The sequence below is a fragment of the Mastacembelus armatus genome, chromosome 3, assembly GCF_900324485.2.
Source record: "Mastacembelus armatus chromosome 3, fMasArm1.2, whole genome shotgun sequence".
In the NCBI taxonomy this organism is placed as follows: Eukaryota; Metazoa; Chordata; class Actinopteri; order Synbranchiformes; family Mastacembelidae; genus Mastacembelus; species Mastacembelus armatus.
Window position 1 is genome coordinate 15,040,329 of NC_046635.1, and position 20,861 is coordinate 15,061,189.

The following is a 20,861-nucleotide window of genomic DNA, read 5'->3' on the forward strand; positions in this document are numbered from 1 at the left end:
CAGAGATCTTTTTGCCATGATCAGACAGTTGGGAACTCCTACATTCTTCTGTACATTCTCAGCAGCTGAAATGCGTTGGCCTGAGGTGGTTGAGGCAATAAAAACTCAGCAGGGTGAAGAGGTTCATTTTGAGGAACTTGACTGGGCAGCAAAGTGTGACATATTAAGGAGCAATCCAGTGACAGCAATGCGCATGTTTGATAAACGTGTTGAGGCCTTATTCAGAGATTTGATCTTATCTCCTGCACAACCTCTGGGCAAAGTTGTTGACTACTTTTACAGAGTGGAGTTTCAGCACAGAGGAAGTCCACACATCCACTGTCTCATATGGGTAGAAGGTGCACCTGTGTTTGAGGAAGATGATGATCAGACTGTGTGTGAGTTTGTGTCTAAATACGTCACAGCTCAGCTGCCTGACCCACATACACAACCTGAACTGTACAAGAAAGTGAAAGAAGTGCAGATGCACAGTAAAAACCACTCAAAGACGTGTTTCAGAAGCCTCAGCTCTGGTTGTAGATTTGGATTTCCCAAACCTCCCTGCAGAAAGACAATGATAACGAGAGCTGGTGAGGATGTTGATGAACTGCAAGTGGAAGAAGCCAAGAGAAAGCTCAGACCACTGAACCTGTTGTTGAATGAACCTGAAACTGCCTCTCTCAGTTTGCAGCAGCTTCTGGCTCGATGCAGTTTAACACTCAGTGAGTATGAACAATGTCTCAATGTGATGAACAAATCCAGTGCTGTCATACTGAAACGTGACCCTAAAGACTGTTGGGTGAACGGATATAATCCTCATCTGCTGGAAGCCTGGAATGCTAACATTGATGTGAGTTATATTCTCAATGCGTATTCTTGCATCATTTACCTGACCAGCTACATAACCAAGAAAGAAGCTGGACTGTCTGAGTACCTCAAAACAGTCATCCAGAACTCTGACAGGGAAAGCGTCAATGAATGTGATGAAATGAGGGCAGTCATGCAGGCGTATTCAAAAAAGAGAGAGATCAGTGCTCAGGAGTGTGTGACTCGTGCATGTGGCATTAACATGAAGAAGTGTTCACGTGGTGTCGTATTCATACCGACAGATGACAATGCAGTGAAAATGAGCCGTCCCCTCTCGTACCTGGAGAACACAACACCAGAGTGTGCAAACGTGTGGATGACGTCTTTGACTGACAAATACAAATGCAGACCTGAAACTCCAGAGTTTGAGTCGATGTGTTTGGCTGATTTTGCAGCTACATGCAGGTTTGTCTATGGCCAACAGACCAAAGGTAAAGATGTTCTGCCCCTGCTGAATGAGATGGGATTTGTTCAGAGGAGAAAAAATGATAAGCCTGCTATCATCAGATTTCACCGCCGCTCACAGGAAAAATATCCTGAGCAATTTTACGGCACATTACTGAAACTCTACCTTCCTTTCCGATCAGAGCAGGAACTGAAAAGACGTTTCTTACCCACGTACGAGTCTTTCTATAACAGCGGCTGGGTACAGCTACCAGGGTCTGACCGTCCTGAGAGTGTCAAACAAATTGTCAAACGAAACAAAGACAAATATGAGAAAAACAGTGAAGAGATCGAGGAAGCTGTTGAGGAGTATGAACAGAACAGAGGTGTGATCGATGAATGGTGTAACCTGGCACCTGAATCTGAAGTAGTGAGGTTGGAGTGTATTGATGAACTTCAGGCCAGAGAGCCAGACCATGAGAATGAACAGGAGAATGTTCCAGACTACAGTCGTCAGGCTGCTGCTGTGACAGAAACCAGAGCCATCAGAGAGCCACCTGTTATTGACCCCACAGTGTTACGCCAAATGTTTCAGAACCTGAACCAGAAACAAGCCTGTGTGTTCTATACAGTCAGAGACTGGTGCATAAGACGAGTTTGTGGCCTAAATCCAGATCAGTTTTTCTTTTACATCAATGGTGGAGCTGGAACAGGAAAGTCACATCTCATCAAATGCATCCACTCAGAGGCATCTAAGATACTGAGCAAACTGCCGAGACACGCTGAGGAGGCCGACATATCCAAACCTACTGTCCTGTTAACAGCTTTCACTGGAACCGCAGCCTTTAATATATCAGGCACAACACTGCACTCTCTGCTCAAACTGCCCAGAAGCCTAAAGCCTCCATTTCAAGGACTGGGTAACCAACTGGATGAGGTCAGATCAGAGCTGATAAATGCTGAAATCATTATCATTGATAAAGTGTCCATGGTGTCAAAGGCCCTTTTTGCTTATGTGGATGTCAGACTCAAACAGATCAAAGGCAGCCAGAGACCCTTTGGAGGGATGTCAGTAATAGCAGTTGGAGACTTCTATCAGCTGCCACCAGTGCGACAGGCTAAACCTCTGTGTGTACATGACCCGTGTGAGATTGACCTGTGGCAGGAACACTTTCAGATGATCACTCTGACTGAGATCATGCGTCAGAAAGATGATGTTGCCTTTGCAGAGATGCTGAACAGGATCCGTGTCAAAGACAAGTCAGATGAGTTGTCTGAAGCAGACAGAGCTTTGCTGTCACAAGCCGTCACTGAACCACAACTTTGTCCACCTGACGTCCTGCATATTTTTGCAACCAACAAACAGGTAGATGCTCACAACTCTGCAACATTAACTCGGCTCCATTCTCAGACCATTAACATCGATGCAGACGACTATAAAAAGGACCCACGAACTGGAAGAATGACAAGACAAGCCAACCCATTTAAAGGAGGCAGGAATGAGTTACCAGACACACTACAAGTTGCTGAGGGAGCTCGTGTCATGCTCACCAGAAACCTGGATATTTCTCAGGGACTAGTCAATGGTTCATTTGCTACTTTAGTCAGAGTAGTCACCTCTGAACAAAATGGTTCTGCACATGTCACTATGCTTGGGCTCAGGATGGATAATGAAACATCTGGAAGGAATCGCCATAACAGAGCACCAGGACATCCTGCCAATCTAGTGTACATAGAGAGAGCAGAGGAGAATCTGAAACAGAAAGGAGTGGTACGCAGACAGTTCCCCATTAAACTGGCCTTTGCATGTACAATTCATAAGGTTCAGGGTATGACAACCAAATCAGCTGTGGTCTCTCTAAAGTCCATTTTTGAACCTGGCATGGCTTATGTAGCTGTCAGCAGAGTGACCTCTCTCAGTGGACTGCACCTACTGGACATGGATGACAGTAAAATATATGCTAACACAGAGATCACTGCAGCCCTGGAGACCATGAGACAAGCCAACATGTACGACACGATGCCTCTTCTTCAGATCACACAAACACTGAACAGACCTGACACTCTGACCATTGTCCACCATAATACAGAAGGGTTGCCTTCTCATGTCAGTGACATCAAGAGCCATCATGAGCTGTGTCTGGCAGATGTTTTGTGTCTAACTGAAACTCACCTCCAAGGTTCCTTTGTTGCAGAGAGTCTCCATTTAGAGGGTTACAACATGTTCAAACGTAACAGACATGTGTCCTACACAAATTTCCCACAACTGGCCAACAGAGGTGGTGGTGGAGTTGCTGTTTATGTCAAAGGTCAGATTCAAGTGCATGAAAAACAGTACATCCATAATGTGACCGACCTTGAGTTTGTGGCTTTGAAGGTTGAAGGCCCAGTTCCTGCACTGGTTGCTGCTGTATACAGACCTCCAGACTACAGTGTGACATCATTCCTGTCTAACCTGGGAAGCCTTCTGGATGCACTGGAGATCATGGATTGTCACCCCATCATTGTCTGTGGTGATTTCAATGAGAACCTTTTATCCAATGGAAGCAAACCAATACTGGATCTGTTCAAGTCCAGGGGATTTGCACAAGTCATCACTGCTGCAACCACAGAGAAGAACACACTGCTGGACCTCATGTTCATCTCACAGCCACACCAGTGTCTGCACTGTGGAGTCATGAAAACCTATTACAGTTATCACAGTCCTGTTTACTGTGTGCTGTCCTCTAACAGGTCATGAAGAGCTCAGGTGAGTTTTGCATTGTGCCTAAGAACAAGGCCGATTGTTGCTGAGAGAAAAACCTCTGGAGCCCATCTATTTTATGGAGCACAACAATGTCTGTTTTGGTACTCAAAAATATTAAATATAATATTCTGTTTTGGTTTAGTTAGACGTTTTAAAAGTCAGATTAGATAGTTGTTTAACATATAACTGGTTTATTTAGTAATTGGAATGAAAGTTGCTTTGGTAATTATATGTTTTTAGGGTATTGGATAATTTTATTGGTCATAATATTTTCTGGTAACTATGTTTTTATGGTTTTGTATTTAATATATTTTGGCCTGTGCATTTATCAGGGTGGGTCTGGGTCAGGGTTGGTAAATGCACAGGCCAAAACATTTGAAGCAGCTGTGAACACTGATGTTAACATCAGTGTTCACAGCTGCTAACACACAAATACATCAGGAAGTATGTGTTCTATATATAACACACACTTCCTGATACCTACCAGCTGATACCCCACATGTTATCCCACCCAGTTTCCATTAGCCTCTCTGGCAGGGTGGGTGATCTGACCAGAGACTATAACTTAGGATAGTTTTCTTTCTCTTCCTCTCATCTGTGATGTTGCAAACTGCTTTCACTGTCTGGACCTTTGACATTTCAAGTTACTGTAGTTCTTCAGTCTTCATCATCATCTCCTCCTGTTTGGACCTGTGAGCATCAGCTCAGAACAGCCAAGACATCATGCTACCACAGACCAGACACTGCAGCTCAAAAACAGACCCATCTAGACCACACATCTGGACCACTTCCTGCTTCCTGCTTGTTCCAGTCATTTTTCAAGGAATAGGACGATGATTCCTGCCAAGTCTTTGCCTCATCTTCTCTCTGACTCTGACACACTGGATCTCTTTAGACCAACCACAACATCATGCTGCTACAGCTGCACTGTCACACAACAGCAGACCCATCACTGCTGGACACGTGTTTCTCGTACCAGTGTCCAGGTTTCCTCAGAACAGACCATAAGGTACAGTTTGTTTTTTTATTACAAACTCACAAATCTGTGCTCATTCATGTATTCATTCAGTTACAGTGTTTTGCATTAACTTCTTCCTACAGGAACTTATTCACTGTGGTTTGTCCACTTCACAGTGAAGACCCTGAGAACTGCACATCTCTGCAAAACCTCCATGTTTGAAATGGCACTGGATACAAAAGGGTTTACTGCCTTGCAGCAGTGTTCAAGGTAATTAGATTATTGTGGAAGATTTAACTTTTGAATATGTTTGTTTGTTTCACTGGCTTTAATTTATTACAAGATCTTTCTGTTTCTATTGTCAGGATGAGCTCCATATTCCTGTCTCCACATCTGTACATCCACTGGTCTAAACAGTTCAGATCAGTGGATCCTCAGCACGTTGCTGCAGGGAAACACCTGCCCATCAGTCATCACTATCACCTTCACTGTGACAGTGTTTTCTCTGTGAGGTCAGTTCTCCACCTAAATAAATTCAGAAGGTAATAATGTTTTATTGTTTATTTTAATTCTGTTATACAACAGCCATACATTAATGCATTATCAACTGATTATCCTTCTAGGGTGGCAGGGAGCCTGGAGCCAATCCCAGCATGCAGTGTGTGAGAGATAGGGTCTACCCTGGACAGATCAGCAGTCTATCACAGGGGCATGTGTTTGGACTGTGGAAGGAGAAAACCCAAGCCAGACTGGTGAGAACAACTGAAAGATCCAATAATATTAACTGGAGGCAGTGGTTCTACAGCAACCTGAAATGTCAAAGGTCACAGAACACTTTACATCTTCAGTAACCTGCTTTGCAACAATGGACAGATTAGTATTGGACAAAATGAAGAATAGGAAGCCAATTTAAAAGTTCCATATTTAAACAGTATGTTTATTTTGTATTCTATGACATATTACTTTCATTTTTTATTTTCATTGCACCATTTCATTCAATTTTTATGTCATGGTTTTCTGTCCTCTTTAATCGGTTTAAAAATCTGAAAAACAGATCATTTAGTTGTTGATAATTCTTAGTTTACAGATGCAGGTAAATGAATTAACCCAGAGGAGAGGACAGATTTTTAAAATAGTCATTAGAGTGGGGTATCAGCTGGTAGGTATGTGAAAGGTTTCCACATGTGTGGACTTAGCTTTGGGCTAATCTAAACCCCAGCATATAGTCAGCAGTCATACTGTGTATTTACCTTCAGTGTTTCACACTGTGAAGTCAAAGCTCAGGGTATTCAGAGCAGTCTTCAGAATACCCACAACACCACTGTAGCTCAGATGAGCCACAGCTAATGGTTTGACTGGGAGACAAATGTTCCCATGCTGGTCTTATAATGACTGTCAGTCCAGGACTACTGAAGCTTGGAGCCCTGGACAAATGGGGATATTAGCCTAAGGCTAACCATGATGTGACAAGCCTTTGTAGGTAGGACTGACCAATATTGTAACATAACCATTAAAAGTGTATTATCCTTAGTCATTAATGTCCAGCAAAGGACATTGTGATATACACAGAAAACAAGTTTGTCCCTAGTGAAACATGTTAAATAGGTTACAGGGTCACTCTTCAATCATTCCTTCATCTTAACACAAAGGTTAAAGTTCACTATTTAGCAGATATGAGTTACACAGCTGCTGACACACTTTTGATTAACACACTGTTTTGTGCACTTTGGCAAAGAGCATATTTAGCAGGAATTAAAACAGTGTGAACAGAGATGACTAGAAGTTACAAAATATCAGTATTTCTGATAGAGTTTTGCAGGTGCCATATTAATCACTTTTTATGTTTCTTTAACTTATTTGTTGGTAAAATCTTGTGTTTGATAAAAACATAGTGACAACTGAACTCTGCATTTTATGTTATTGATAATTTGATTCAGGTTTTATGTAACCAGGTGGATAAAAAACCCTGAATGTCTGGTCAGTAGACTGTTTTTTTATTTGTTTTGCTGTTGCTATTTTTAGCTGCAGAGGCACATTTTGAACAGCAGAGGGCCTCATTTTGTTTTCATGGGTTTGGATTTGGGAAAATACAAATGCATGCTGGGAAAAAGACCAGAAGTAGAAAGAACGTGAGGTGTTCGTGGGGAATGGTTGTAATTGCCGACGGTGAGCTAATATTAATTTTATCATGTTGGTTGAGAACAAGTTCGCCCATTATCCTTTTCTATGGGTTGGGTGTTGTCTGATGTGTCTCTGGCAGCTCATGTTTTGTGGTTGTTGTGCAACAGAATCGCCGATGTATATGGAATGAGAAGCTGCACGTGTATAGCGTCAAATTTGATCCGGTAGCTTGGTAGGTTGATTTCTTTGTATTTTCATTTATCAAATGTACTTTATGGAACAAGGGATACATTTTTGTTTGCTTTCCAATTTAAAGCACGTTTTGGATTTATTTGTGTTCGCTAAATGCTGTTATTGTTATATTTCGTATTTTGTTTTGTCTCAACTTTATAGATGGGCCACTGCTGTATTTGTTTAGTACCAGTAAAAAATAGTGACATTAATGAGTCACAGGCGCAGTTACATTTTCAAGTGTATCAAGCCTGGTAGAGGTGTAAGCTGCACACAAACTTTTGTTATTGATTTTGGTTTATTTATTTTATTTCTCAGATTTTTGGGAACACCTTTTCTGTTAATGATTGGGACTTTGGAAATAAAGACCCCACAAAAATGTATTGTTTGAAGACCGGAGTGTTACTGAACCTGGCTTCATTTATATATTGGTTTGAGTTCCAAAGGGTCCAACCTTTCATCATATTCACCGTTTTTATTCATTTTTATGCTCCTTTTGTGTTCTTCATTGCTTTAAAGTAGACACTGATTATTGAACTGTACATTTCCAATTTTATTTTAAATTTGTTTACATCAAAAGGGGTCAGATCCATAGCTTGTTTTTTCTGTATTTTGTACATTTATTTGATATATTTTGAATTGATTGTTTTGCATAGTTTTCAATAAAAAGCTGCTGACAATTAAAGCCAATATTTTAATTGTAAGTTTCCATTTTTAAATTTATATGCATCCTATCCAGTTTTGCAAGTGCTGTTTTAATATATTTTCCATGTTATGTGTATATATCTTTTATGTATCTAATATCAATGATCATAAATAAACATAGTTCAAACATAATAAAACAAATATTTGTCTTTCATTGCTGCAATGCATTGTTGAAAAAGCTGAAGTCTGAGATTCAAATTCATACAGCCTAGAGTCCACCACCAGTTCTCTGGTTTTCTTAATATTGAGCTTTAGACAGTTGATGTTACACCAATCAACAAAGCTTTTTATCAAGTGAACTCAAAAGAGGGGCACTGAAGAAAAAGACAGACAAAGAAGAAAGTACAGGATGAATAAGAATTGGTTGAAAGGCAATAAAAGTAAGAAAGAAAGGTGAGGAAAGACAGAACTAGGAATAGAAAGCAACTAAAATAATCAAATAAAGCGTGTGAACATGTCCTGTCTAGTGAAGACAGCAAGGCCAACAATGGTGCCTAAAGCAATTTGCCAGGAGCCAAGTGCTTGGTAAGGAGTGAAAGAAGTATGAAAAAAAAAAAAAAAAGATGTGCATTAAGAAAGTGTTGTCACATCCTGTTTGGAGGACATAGTCTCCAACATGAGAAATGTCTCCATGTCTAACATCACTGGACAATATACAGCCAGTCATTCTTAATTACCAACCACAGACAGCTGCTATGCTGCTATTGCTTTGTGTTGAGCTGTTGCTTAATGCCTCTACCAAACAGGGTTTGAATCTTTTCTGTTTTGGTAGTCAACCATTAATAAAAATGTTGATTGGATAAATTATTTGTATTACAACCAGCAGAGATTCATTAACTACACTTGAGATGCTGTCAGAGGCTTAGCAGAGCAGTTAGGTAAAACTAGTCTTATGACCTGGGAAAATTCTATTAATGGTGAGGAAGGTGACTGTATATATACAGGTTCAGTCATGCTACCTTATTGCTATAATTGCACTTCAGCATACTTTCAGAGTGACCACCATTTGAACTTGATGGGACAAACTTAGTGTAATTACTTCCATTTTGTATGACCTGATCTGGGCAACACATTTCTTCTGCCACTACCAGCAAAAAAGTGAACTTGTAGAAACACTGTATAGGCAGAAACAATGTATAGTGTAAAAACTAATAAATATTACTGAAAAATAAAGAAGGTAAAGGCTGTGTAAGCGAATCACAAATATTTGAAGGACGGTTTTCTTAGAGAAAGAAGAGAAGATGGAAGGAAAGACTGAAAAAGGGAAGATATGAAGCAATATGGACGAGCGGAGGCCTGAAAAAACATACACACATACATCACATGTTGAGTAAAATACAGAAAATTGCCAAAAGAAAACTGGAGGGTCCTGGAAGTGTTCACAAGGGGTGTGGGAGAGAGTAGGGGAGAGGGGCAGGCATCCAGGGGGAAGCTGTGGGCTTTGGAGGGTCCTGGAAGAGTAGAGTGGGGCCTGGGGCAGTGAGCTGCGGGCCTTCAGGGGGAAGCAGTGGGCCCTGGAGGGTCCCGGAAGTGTGCAGCGGAGATGTGGCAGAGAGCATGGGAGAGGAGCTAGCCTCCAGAGGGAAGCTGTGGGCTTTGGAGGGTCCTGGAGATGTGCAGCGGAAGTGTGGGAGAGAGCATGGGACAGGGGCAGGCATCCAGGGGGAATGGTTCAATTAATACTAGTTAACAGTGTGAGCATCCCTAGTTTGTGTGAAGATAACATACCAGAAGGGATTGGAATTATCATTTGTCATTAACATAAAGAAAATTGAGTTTGATGTTTACATTAAAGATAGATTTTTTTTTTCAAAGAAAACAACTAGGTTCAGGTGAGAAAGTGAGGTCAAAATGACACATGACAAATGATAATTCCAATCCCTTCTGGTATGTTATCTTCACACAAACCAAAATAATAAGGTGCATATAGTCTAAATTTGTCCCTGCAGCAATCGCTAGCTCTCTCGCTCTCGGGCAGGAAGCAAGTGCTGCAAGCTAGCGCTGGCAATACGGGATGAGATTAAAGGAAATATAACGTTTCTTAATCGCCTAATGAAAATTCACAATACGCCAGTCAATGTGCTCCGATGTTCACGTCAAGTATCTGTGAACACACACACACACACACACACACACACACACGTAACGAGCTGCCAATGAAGCAAGAAGGGCTGTTCCTTGCTAGCAGATCGTCAACTATAACTTAACTGAAAACTGAGCAAAGCTCCTCACTTAACGTTACCATGATTGTTACACACATTTTGGTTAGTATTATGGAATATACGTCATTTCATAGCCATGTGTATTCCAAATAAAATCAATACGAGTAATGTACGTCCACAGGTACGAAGCACTGACAGCCACTTTGTTTTGAGCTGTTACTATGGTGACCTAAGCCCAGAGTGGGAGGGGGACTGACGCAGCAGTTAGCACACTGAGTGAAGCAGAATCTAACAAAACTTCACCTCACAAAACGGAGGACTACAGAAAAACTATAAGACCTATCGAAATAATTCTTTCACTAACAGAACCAGGAGGCTTCAACGAAGAGACTGATCCGCTTTTTGTGAAGATATTCCAAAAAATGAAGGATTCGTAGCGAGTTAGAAACAGCCTTCATTTGTGTATCTCTCCAAAAATTGTACTGGTCTTTATAATGGGAGTGAATGAGAGATTGAGCCGTCACTCTCTGCCTGTTTGGCCACGTTGCGGAAAAACCGTAGGTCCTATGAAAAAAAGAAAAGCATTGCCTGAAAGAAGACAAAAATCTCTACTACTTTGGAGAAAATGGTGTATGAAGAGTCAAAATTGTGGCCGTGACGGCGAGTTAGAGAGAAAAATTTTCAATAAACTTAACAGCTTCTCCCGCTCTAGCTGTGACGTCACGCGCTCTAGCTCTCTCCCATACACACCAATGTAAAATTCAGAAATTTCCTAAAAAAACCATAAAACTTAAACTGCCATTAAAGAAAAACCATAACAGATATCAAAAAGCTGAATACAAGACTAATAGATTAATGCCTCCTGACCCGTTTAAAGGTCGAATGGTGTTTCTAGCTGAAAGTATGCTGAAGTAGTTAAAGCTGAAAGAGGACAAAGTTTTAGAGGATTTGAACATTCTCTCCATTCATTTCTATGGGCCAAAAAATTTGAAAAAAGCTGAATATCTTCAAAAATATGAAAGATATCAAAAAGTTGAATACAAGCACACATGTCCTTAAAAAGCTGAACGTTTTGATACCTGAACGGTCTTTCTAGCACAAAGTATGCGGAAGAAGTTAATCGCCGAAAAACGTACGGAAGAAGTCAGAATAATAAAGATTAGGATAACAATAGTGTGAATGCTGAAGCAGCATTCACACTAATTAAGATAATTGTCAGTGATTATCTGTTTTGGCTCAGGACAAAATATAATTAGTTAAACCAGCTGTATCTTAAACTTATTAACACTACAAAAAAGGAAGAGAAATGATAAAATAGATAAGTGTATGGAGATAGTGAAAAGTGAGCAAAGTTCAAATAAAACAGCGTCTAAAGCATCACTACTGATACAGTAAGTTAGCTGCCTATGGTAAATCTTACAGCAGTTAAGGAGGAGGTTAAAAATAAATAAATTTGTGAAAAATTATGCAGAGAAAAATCAAAAAAAGGAAAATGATGTAAGAATCTGCTCACAACCAATGTCCGACTATTCTCACTGGAGCCCATTTGATAGAAACCATGCAATTGTTTTGTTCTGGACCACATCTACTGTAGCAGCAGCAGATTCAACTAAATGACTTGAATGCGAAGAGTGGGTCTGTTATGGCAGTCATGAATTGATTTTTAGGATGGTTTTAAGAAATGGAAATGGGGAAACTGGCACTGATGAAGGAGGTATTCATGTTTATAATACTTCAAACCACATTACAGAAATACTTTATTGCAACTTACAAGTCAAGAATTCATAATTTCACTTTTAAATCAAACTTTTAAAGTATTACCAGCCACAGTAAATGTACAGTACTAAAAGTTAAAGCACTCCTTAGGTGACTGAATGCGCCCTGTACTAGTGTTACATTAATTGATTATTGTTATTAGTAATGTTCTTGCTGTGTAATGTTGAATGTGTCATATGCCAGGATGTTTGTATGCATAATGTTTTTAGATAAACCATAAAATAAATAGCAATAAGTAATTGTGTAAGGTGTGTAATGAAAACTGCTGAGATGCATTGCAGAAAAACTGAAGCCCAAAATGCAATGCTGAAGCTGAAATGTAAAACTAGTGAATATTGCTGAAAAGGGTGGAAAGAGCGATATGATAAAGTAGAAATAAATTGGCTTTCAATTGCTAAAGAGAGAAGTGTTACACTTACATACAAGAAGACAGTGTAGTGAAGGAACTTTGTAGTAAGATAGAAGAGAAGGAAGGAAGAACTGAATGAATTAAATATGAGTTAAAGAAAGACAATGGGAAAAATGAAAGAGCACAAAAGTGAGATTGGAGAAAGACTGTATAGACAGAAAGAATGTGTAGTTTAAAAATCGATAAACATTGCTGAAAAATACAGAAAATATAAGATGTGTAACCAAAGCAGGAATATTTGACTGAAGACTGTATAGACAGAAAGAATGTGTAGTTTCAACACGATAATCACTGCTGAAAAATACAGAAAGTAAATGATGTGTAACCAAAGCAGGAATATTTCAAAGAATTTTCTCATAGAGAAAGAACAGAAGAGGGAAAGAAAGTCTGAAGAAGGGAAAGAACTGAAGGAATGAAAGCAGTATGAGTAAAGACTAAACTGATGTACATTGATAAAAAAGCTGGAAGGTAAAAATGTGCTGGAAAAGAGAAAATATTTCTTTGCTTTTATTTTGAGACCATGTAATAAAAAAGGCTTTTATTTTGAAAAGGCAGCGTGCTGCAGAAGCCTCATGTGACCTTGAGTTAAGATCTGTACTTTAATTTTGAATATTTTTATACTTTGGAACACTGCAGTAACTTTCAACAGTAGACTTAGGTAACTAAAGTACAAACATTTCCCGCTTGGAGAAGACAGCAAGGTTAACATTTAGAATGGCCTCAGTTGGTGCCAAAACCTGGATCTCAATAGACAAAGTCAATTTTAAGCTCATGTTAGTATTTGTTGGCTTTTATTTTTGAAAGAATGCTATAAGAAGGCTTTTATTTTGAAAGGACAAAGTGATGCAGGAGACTCAAGTGATCTTAGATTACAATCATAACTTTGCCCACCCTTTCACTTTTTTCACCTTTTTCACAGGGTGGGCATGGCCTCTTGGGAGACGACACCATGACTGACATTGAAAACATCCCGTCAGTATCTAAAGCTGTATGCCAATAGCCAAAGTCCATTTTAAGCACATGTTATTTCTTGGCTTTTGAAAGAATGCAGAACAAAGGCTTTTATTTTGAAAGTGCAGCATGCTGTGGTGCACTCACATGACCTTGAAAGCTGAAGTTTAATTTTGAATACTCACTATACTTCAGAAAGGTGCACTTCCTGTAAATAAATCCAGACTTTTATTGTGAAAGTGTTGTCACGTCATGCTTGGAGAAGACAACATGGCTGACACTGAGAATGGTCACCATGTGTAACAGCAGTGGACATTAGGCAGCCAGTCAGTCTAATTACCAACCACAGGCAGCTGTTGTCCTGCTACTGCTTTGTGAGCTGTTGCTATGGTGACCTGAGCCCAGAGTGGGAGGGGGAGTGACAGTGACACAGCACTTTAAACACGCACAACACGAGAAGCTGAGAAAACTTCACATCACAAAATGGAGGATTACAGGAAAACTGTGAGGCCTATCAAAATAATTCCTTCACTAACAGAGCCAGGAGGCTTCAACAAAAAGACTGATCCATTTGTAAAGATATTCCAAAAATGAAGGATTTCTGGCGAGTTAGAAACAGCCTTCATTTGTGTTTTTCACCAGAACACCTGGACCTCTTTGATAATGGGAGTGAATGAGAGATTGAGCAGTCACTCTCTGTGGGTTTGGCCACCTAGTGGAAAAACCGTAGATCCTATTAAAATGAGAATAGCATTACTTGAAAGAAGACAAAAATCTGTGCTACTTTTGAGAAAATGGCATATGTAGAGGCAAAATTGCAGCCGTGACGGCGAGTTAGAAGGAAAATTTTTCAATAAACTTAACAGCTTCTCCCACTCTAGCCACTCTAGCTGTGAACATTCCGGTCCCATACACACCAATGTAAAATTCAGAAAAAGCCTAAAACCACCATAAAACATAAACTGCGATTAAAGAAAAATTCTAAAAGTTATCAAAAAGCTGAATACAACGTTAATAGATTAATGCCTTCTGACCCATGTAAAGGTTGAATGGTATTTCTAGCTGAAAGTATGCTGACACAGTTAAAGCTGAAAGAGGACAAAATTGTTGCACAGCAATCCCAACAATAAATAGACAAATGCATTTCCTGAGGAAAATGCGTGTGAATGCTGATCACCATGATGGCGCCGAGTACAGTTGCTCTGGTGTGTTGGTGCGTCCTGTTTTGTTTGTTTTTGTGCGTAAACTGTGTATCTGCATGCTCTAACACCAGAGAAGAGCTCTAGACACACCACCCCCACAGACTTATATCCAGTTTTTTGGCATCTGCTGTGGGTTTACTACATGTTTTGGCCAAAAAAGTGAAACACCGTCAAGAAAAACGTGCCAGTGCACTTGTGCGTCTACGACAACCGAGAAAGCGCACACCACTGCCTGGGTTCTTCCTCTCCAGTGTCTGCTCACTCTGCAATAAAATGGATGAACTGGCACTGCTAATGAGAAGAAACAGGGGCTTTTCTTAATCTTGTGTCTTGTGCTTTACAGAAACATGGCTCTGTGATCAGATACCGGACTCCGCGCTACAGCTGGAGGGATTTCAACTACTCCAAGCGGATCGCCACGGGGAACTTTCCAGCAAGGCAAAAGGTGGTGGTCTCTGTTTCTACATTAACAGTGGTTGGTGTACTGATGTGGCTGTAATCTCCCAGTTTTGCTCTCCTGATTTGGAATATTTATTTATTAAATGTAAGCCATTCTACTCTCCACGTGAGTTCCATTCATTCATCCTCGCTTGTGTTTACACACGAGTGGGGACGTGCACGAGGCTCAGCGTGTACTCGCAGACCAGATACTGTGTGTGGAACGAGAACATCCAAACTCCTTAGTTATCATTCTTGGTGACTTTAATAAAGGAAACTACCAAAGGAACTACCCAAATACAAACAGCACATTAAATGCCAAACAAGAGTGGAAAATACGCTTGAACACTGTTACAAATAATAAGCGGAGCATATCACGTATCTGACAACGTCATGATTCATCTGATTCCTGCATACAGACAGATGCTGAAGCTCTCCAAACCTGTGGTAAAAACATCTAAAAAGTGGACTAGCCAGGCTGTGGATGAGCTTCGTGCATGTTTGGACTTAACGGACTGGGATGTATTGAGAGCTGCTACAGATGGTCTGGATATATGACAACTGTATACTTGATACAGTCGTCATATATCCCAACGCAACGCTGACATCATATATCCAGTTCTGTGAGGACAGTATTTTACCAACACGAAGCAGGATGACTTATAACAATGACAAACCCTGGTTCACAGCTATACTGATACAGCTGAGGCTACAGAAGGAATCTGCATTTAAAAGTGGGGACAGAGAGAGCTACAAAAATACCAAGTATAGGTTTAGCCAGGAGGTGAGAAGAGCTAAATCACTGTACTCTGAGAGACTACAGCATCAGTTCCTGGACAGTCAGTACTGGAACCCTCCAAGGTTGTGTACTTCCCCCTCTGCTCTTCTACCTGTACACTAATTGCTGCACCTCTGTCCACCAGTCTGTCAAGCTGGTTAAGTTTGCAGATGACACCACCCTCATTGGACTCATCTCAGATGGGGATGAGTCTGCCTACTGGAGGAAGGTGGACCATCTGAGATCCTGGTGCAGCAACAACAACCTGGTGCTGAACGCCCAGAAGACAGTGGAGATGATCATTGACTTTTGGAAAGTCTCGGTTCCACTGACACCCCTCACCCTGGCAAACACCCCATTATCCACTGGATATGGACTCCTTCTACTTCCTGGGCACCACCATCACCCAGGACCTCAAGTCTCATCAAGAAGGCCCAGCAGGCCTCTGCGGCAGCTGAGGACAATCAAGCTGCCAGCCAACATGATGATTCAGTTCTACACAGCCATCATTAAGTCCATTCTCACCTCCTCCATCACCGTGTGGTATGCTGGGGCCACGGCCAAGGACAGGTACAGACTGCAGCGTGTTGCGCAACCTCCCATCTATTGATGACCTGTATCTCTCCAGAACTCTGCGGCGTGCAGGTAGGATTACAGCTGACCCTTCTCACCCTGGACATGGACTCCTTGTGCCACTTCCCTCAGATAGGAGGTTATCGGTCCATTCAGACTAGAACTTCACGCCATAAAAACAGCTTCTTCCCATCTGCCATCAGGCTTGCTAACACAAAACAACACTCCTCTGCTCTGTCACTTTAGTAGTCACTGCACCTTGTCATCCACCTGATGACCTTCTGCACTGTTTATCCCACTGCACTACTTAGTCACATTGTGTTACTTCTGTAAATTCTGTAAATTCATTTTGTAAATAAGAAAAATATACATACAGTATTTTTTTATTTTACTGCACCTTACTTTATTTTATTTTATCTATGCAGCCTATTTAGGACACTTAATATATGTTATATATATATATATGTTACTTGTCATGTCTATGGTCTATGTATGCACCATCTCACCAAAACAAATTCCTTATAATGGGAACCCCTCATTTATTTGGCAATAAACCTGTTTCTGATACTTATTCTGATTCTGAAAGCTGAAAAGAGTTGCTGAAAACTGCTGGAAAAGAGCTAATATTACCATTTTATTTGACCAATTACCAATTATTTTGAAACCATGACATAAAAAGGCTTTGATTTTGAAAAGGCAGAGTGCTGCAGGAGACCCATGTCACCTTGAGTTAAGAACTGAACTTTAATTTTGAATATTCGTTATGCTTTGGAACACCGCAGTAACTTCCTGTAGATAACTAGGATTTCATTGTGGAAGCCAGTATTTCTGGCTGGGAGAACACAAGAAGGTGGACATTTAAAATGGCCTAAGTGCCTAAACATGTATCTCAATAGACAAAGTCAATTTTAAGCTCATATTAGTTGAGTTTGTTGACTTTTATTTTGAAATAATGTAATAAAAAGGCTTTTATTTTGAATGAGGGGCATGTTGCAGGAGACTCATTCAACCTTGAGTTAAGATCTGAACTTTAATTATGCAGGCAACTAATTTCTATTGGAGTCAACGAGGCGACTTTGCTGTCAATTAAGGCTCCAATGGCAAAAACAACATCTGTCTTGATGAAGCGAAAAAAGAAGCATATGGCAACTTCTGAGATGAGTTTTGTGCTTGTAGAGTTAAAACTGAAGCCTTGAGAGCTCCTCTGCTCTGGCTCCTTACGTCACACCTGTTAAACTCAGCAAAACACTGACATTTTTTTAAAATTTAAAGAGAGTCTATAGCTGCACGTGTGCCAGAGATATATGCGCATGGAAATATACAGTGGGTACGGAAAGTATTCAGACCCCTTTAAATTTTTCACTCTTTGTGTCATTGCAGCCATTTGCCAAAATCAAAAAGTTCATTTTATTTCTCAATGTACACTCAGCACCCCATCTTGACAGAAACAAACAGAAATGTAGAAATTTTTGCAAATTTATTAAAAAAGAAAAACTGAAATATCACATGGTCACAAGTATTCAGACCCTTTGCTCAGTATTGAGTAGAAGCACCCATTTGAGCTAGTACAGCCATGAGTCTTCTTGGGAATGATGCAACAAGTTTTTCACACCTGGATTTGGGGATCCTCTGCCATTCTTCCTTGCAGATCCTCTCCAGTTCTGTCAGGTTGGATGGTGAATGTTGGTGGACAGCCATTTTCGGGTCTCTCCAGAGATGCTCAATTGGGTTTAGGTCAGGACTCTGGCTGGACCAGTCAAGAACAGTCACAGAGTTGAAAGGTGAACCTTCGGCCCAGTCTGAGGTCCTGAGCACTCTGGAAGAGGTTTTCTTCCAGGATATCTCTGTACTTGGCCGCATTCATCTTTCCTTCAATTGCAACCAGTCATCCTGTCCCTGCAGCTGAAAAACACCCCCACAACATGATGCTCCCACCACCATGTTTCACTGTAGGGATTGTATTGGGCAGGTGATGAGCAGTGCCTGGTTTTCTCCCCACATACCGCTTACAATTGACGCCAAAAAGTTCAATCTTGGTCTCATCAGACCAGAGAATCTTATTTCTCATAGTCTGGGAGTCCTTCATGTGTTTTTTGGCAAACTCTGTGCGGGCTTTCATGTGCCTTGCTTCCGTCGGGCCAGTCTGCCATAATGCCCCGACTGCAGTGATAGTTGACTTTGTGGAACTTTCTCCCATCTCCCTACTGCATCTCTGGAGCTCAGCCACAGTGATCTTTGGGTTCTTCTTTACCTCTCTCACCAAGACTCTTCTCCCACGATTGCTCAGTTTGGCTGGACGGCCAGGTCTAGCAAGAGTTCTGGTCATCCCAAACTTTTTCCATTTGAGGATTATGGAGGCCACTGTGCTCTTACGAATCTTGAGTGCTGCAGAAATTCTTTTGTAACCTTGGCCAGATCTGTGCCTTGCCTTGCCACAATTCTGTCTCTGAGCTCCTTGGGCAGTTCCTTCGACCTCATGATTCTCATTCGCTCTGACATGCACTGTGAGCTGTAAGGTCTTATATAGACAGGTGTGTACCTTTCCTAATCAAGTCCAATCAGTTTAATTAAACACAGCTGGACTCCAATGAAGGCGCAGAACCATCTTAAGGAGGATCAGAAGAAATGGACAGCATGTGAGCTAAATATGAGTGTCACTGCAAAAGGTCTGAATACTTATGACCATGTGATATTTCAGTTTTTTTTTTAATAAATTTGCAAAAATTTCTACATTTCTGTTTTTTTCTGTCAAGATGGGGTGCTGAGTGTACATTAATGAGAAATAAAATGAACTTTTTTGATTTTGGCAAATGGATGCAATGACACAAAGAGTGAAAAATTTAAAGGGGTCTGAATACTTTCCGTACCCACTGTACCTGTTTCAGTAAAGTCACACCATTTCTCCCATTCATTTGAATGGGAATTTTTCTTATTTGAAAAATTCATATAAAATCATAGAAATGTTATACAAACACAAAGTAATAGCACGTATATGCACAACATGCTTAACATGTTACTGTTGGAATCATGTTTCTAGCTGTAAGCGTGTAGGAGGAGAAGCATGTCAAAGAAGAAAATAATTCAATTCAATTCAATTCAATTTTATTTGTATAGCACCAAATCACAATACAAATCATCTCAAGGCACTTTACAAAAACTAAAACTAAAAAACCAACAAATCCCTTATGAGCAAGCACTTGGCGATAGTGGAGAGGAAAAACTCCCTTTAACGGAAGAAAAAACCTCCAGCAGAACCGGGAATAATAGAATAATAATATAATAAAGATGTAAGAGAACAAGCGTGTGATTGCTGAAACAGTATTTACACTAATAAATACACAGGATCTCAATAGTGTGAATGCTGCTTAAAGTACAGTACTTAAGTAAATATTACTTTTCACTTGTCATGATCCTTGTGTGGGCTTCCTGCCAAGGACCTTTATGTTGTGCTTACTTCCTGTTTTCCCTGCTACGGTCTCCGGTAACTTTATGTTTAATCATCCGTATCAATTTCACCTGTGTCCGCCCTTTGCCTCTCTCCCTGTGTGTCTATATATACAAGCCCTTTCCCTTTGTTTCCCATTTGTTCGTCCTGTATGATTGCCTATCCGTCAGCCTGTGTTCCTGCCTGTGGGACTGCCTGTCTCCATGTCCTGTCTCCCCTGCCCCGCATCCCCGTTTTTCCTTTGTTTGGAATCACAGACTTCTGTTTTGCAACCTTGGGTAAATTACTACAAAAAAATGTAATACCACTAAAATGCCAAAGGAAGTGTTCACTATACTATAGCATTTTTGTACCATCCCATTCCCCTATTTGTATGAAAATAATCAAACGTGTTTATCGGACAGATTCCAGTTTGTTCATGTCCATGATGAACCTTCCACACGCACAAAGTTAGTTATGGAGTTCCACAAGTCTCTGTCCTAGGACCAATTCTGTTCACCCTGTACATGCTTCCTTTAGGCTATGTCATTAGGAAGCACTCTATTAATTGCCACTGCTATGCAGATGACACTCAGCTGTATCTAGCTCCTTCATACCTTAAAGACCTCATAGTACCATATTATCCCAATAGACCACTTCGCTCTCAGACTGCAGGTCTACTTGTGGTTCCCAGAGTTTCCAAAAGCAGAATGGGAGGCAGAACCTTTAGCTATCAAGCTCCTCTCCTGTGGAACCAGCTCCCAGTCTGGGTTCAGGAGGCAGACACTCGCTGTACTTTTAAGGCTAGACTTAAAACATTCCTTTTTGACAAAGCGTATAGTTAGGGCTGGCTTCAGGTAACCCTGAACCATCCCTTAGTTATGCTGCTATAGGCCTAGACTGCCCAAGGACCATCGGTGCACCGAACTCCCCTAAGCTAACCCTCCCCTCCCCTCCCTTCCCTTCCCTTCCCCTCTATTCCTCTCCTCCCCCCTCACATGTATATTCCATCATTGGATGTCACTAACCTTGTGCTCTCTCTCCCCTAGTTTGTGCTCTCTCCCCCTTCTCTCTCTGTTCTCTCTCTGTACCTTCTGCAGGTGTCCCCGGTCCTGGAGCTGTATATCCCTGATGTGCAGTTACTGGTCCCACGAACC

The 20,861-nt window shown here is 40.9% G+C and overlaps 1 protein-coding gene and 1 long non-coding RNA gene across 2 annotated transcripts in view; one reads left to right on the plus strand and one right to left on the minus strand.

The window, feature by feature from the left end:
* Positions 1-20,861, minus strand: part of LOC113138270 (CUB and sushi domain-containing protein 1) — a 950,854-nt gene that overhangs the window by 555,655 nt on the left and 374,338 nt on the right. The gene's annotated exons all lie outside the window — the stretch shown is intronic.
* On the plus strand, positions 5,081-5,611 carry LOC113137929 (uncharacterized). Its single transcript, XR_003296421.1, has 3 exons — positions 5,081-5,204; positions 5,300-5,446; positions 5,558-5,611. It is a non-coding gene; the product is annotated as an uncharacterized LOC113137929 (long non-coding RNA).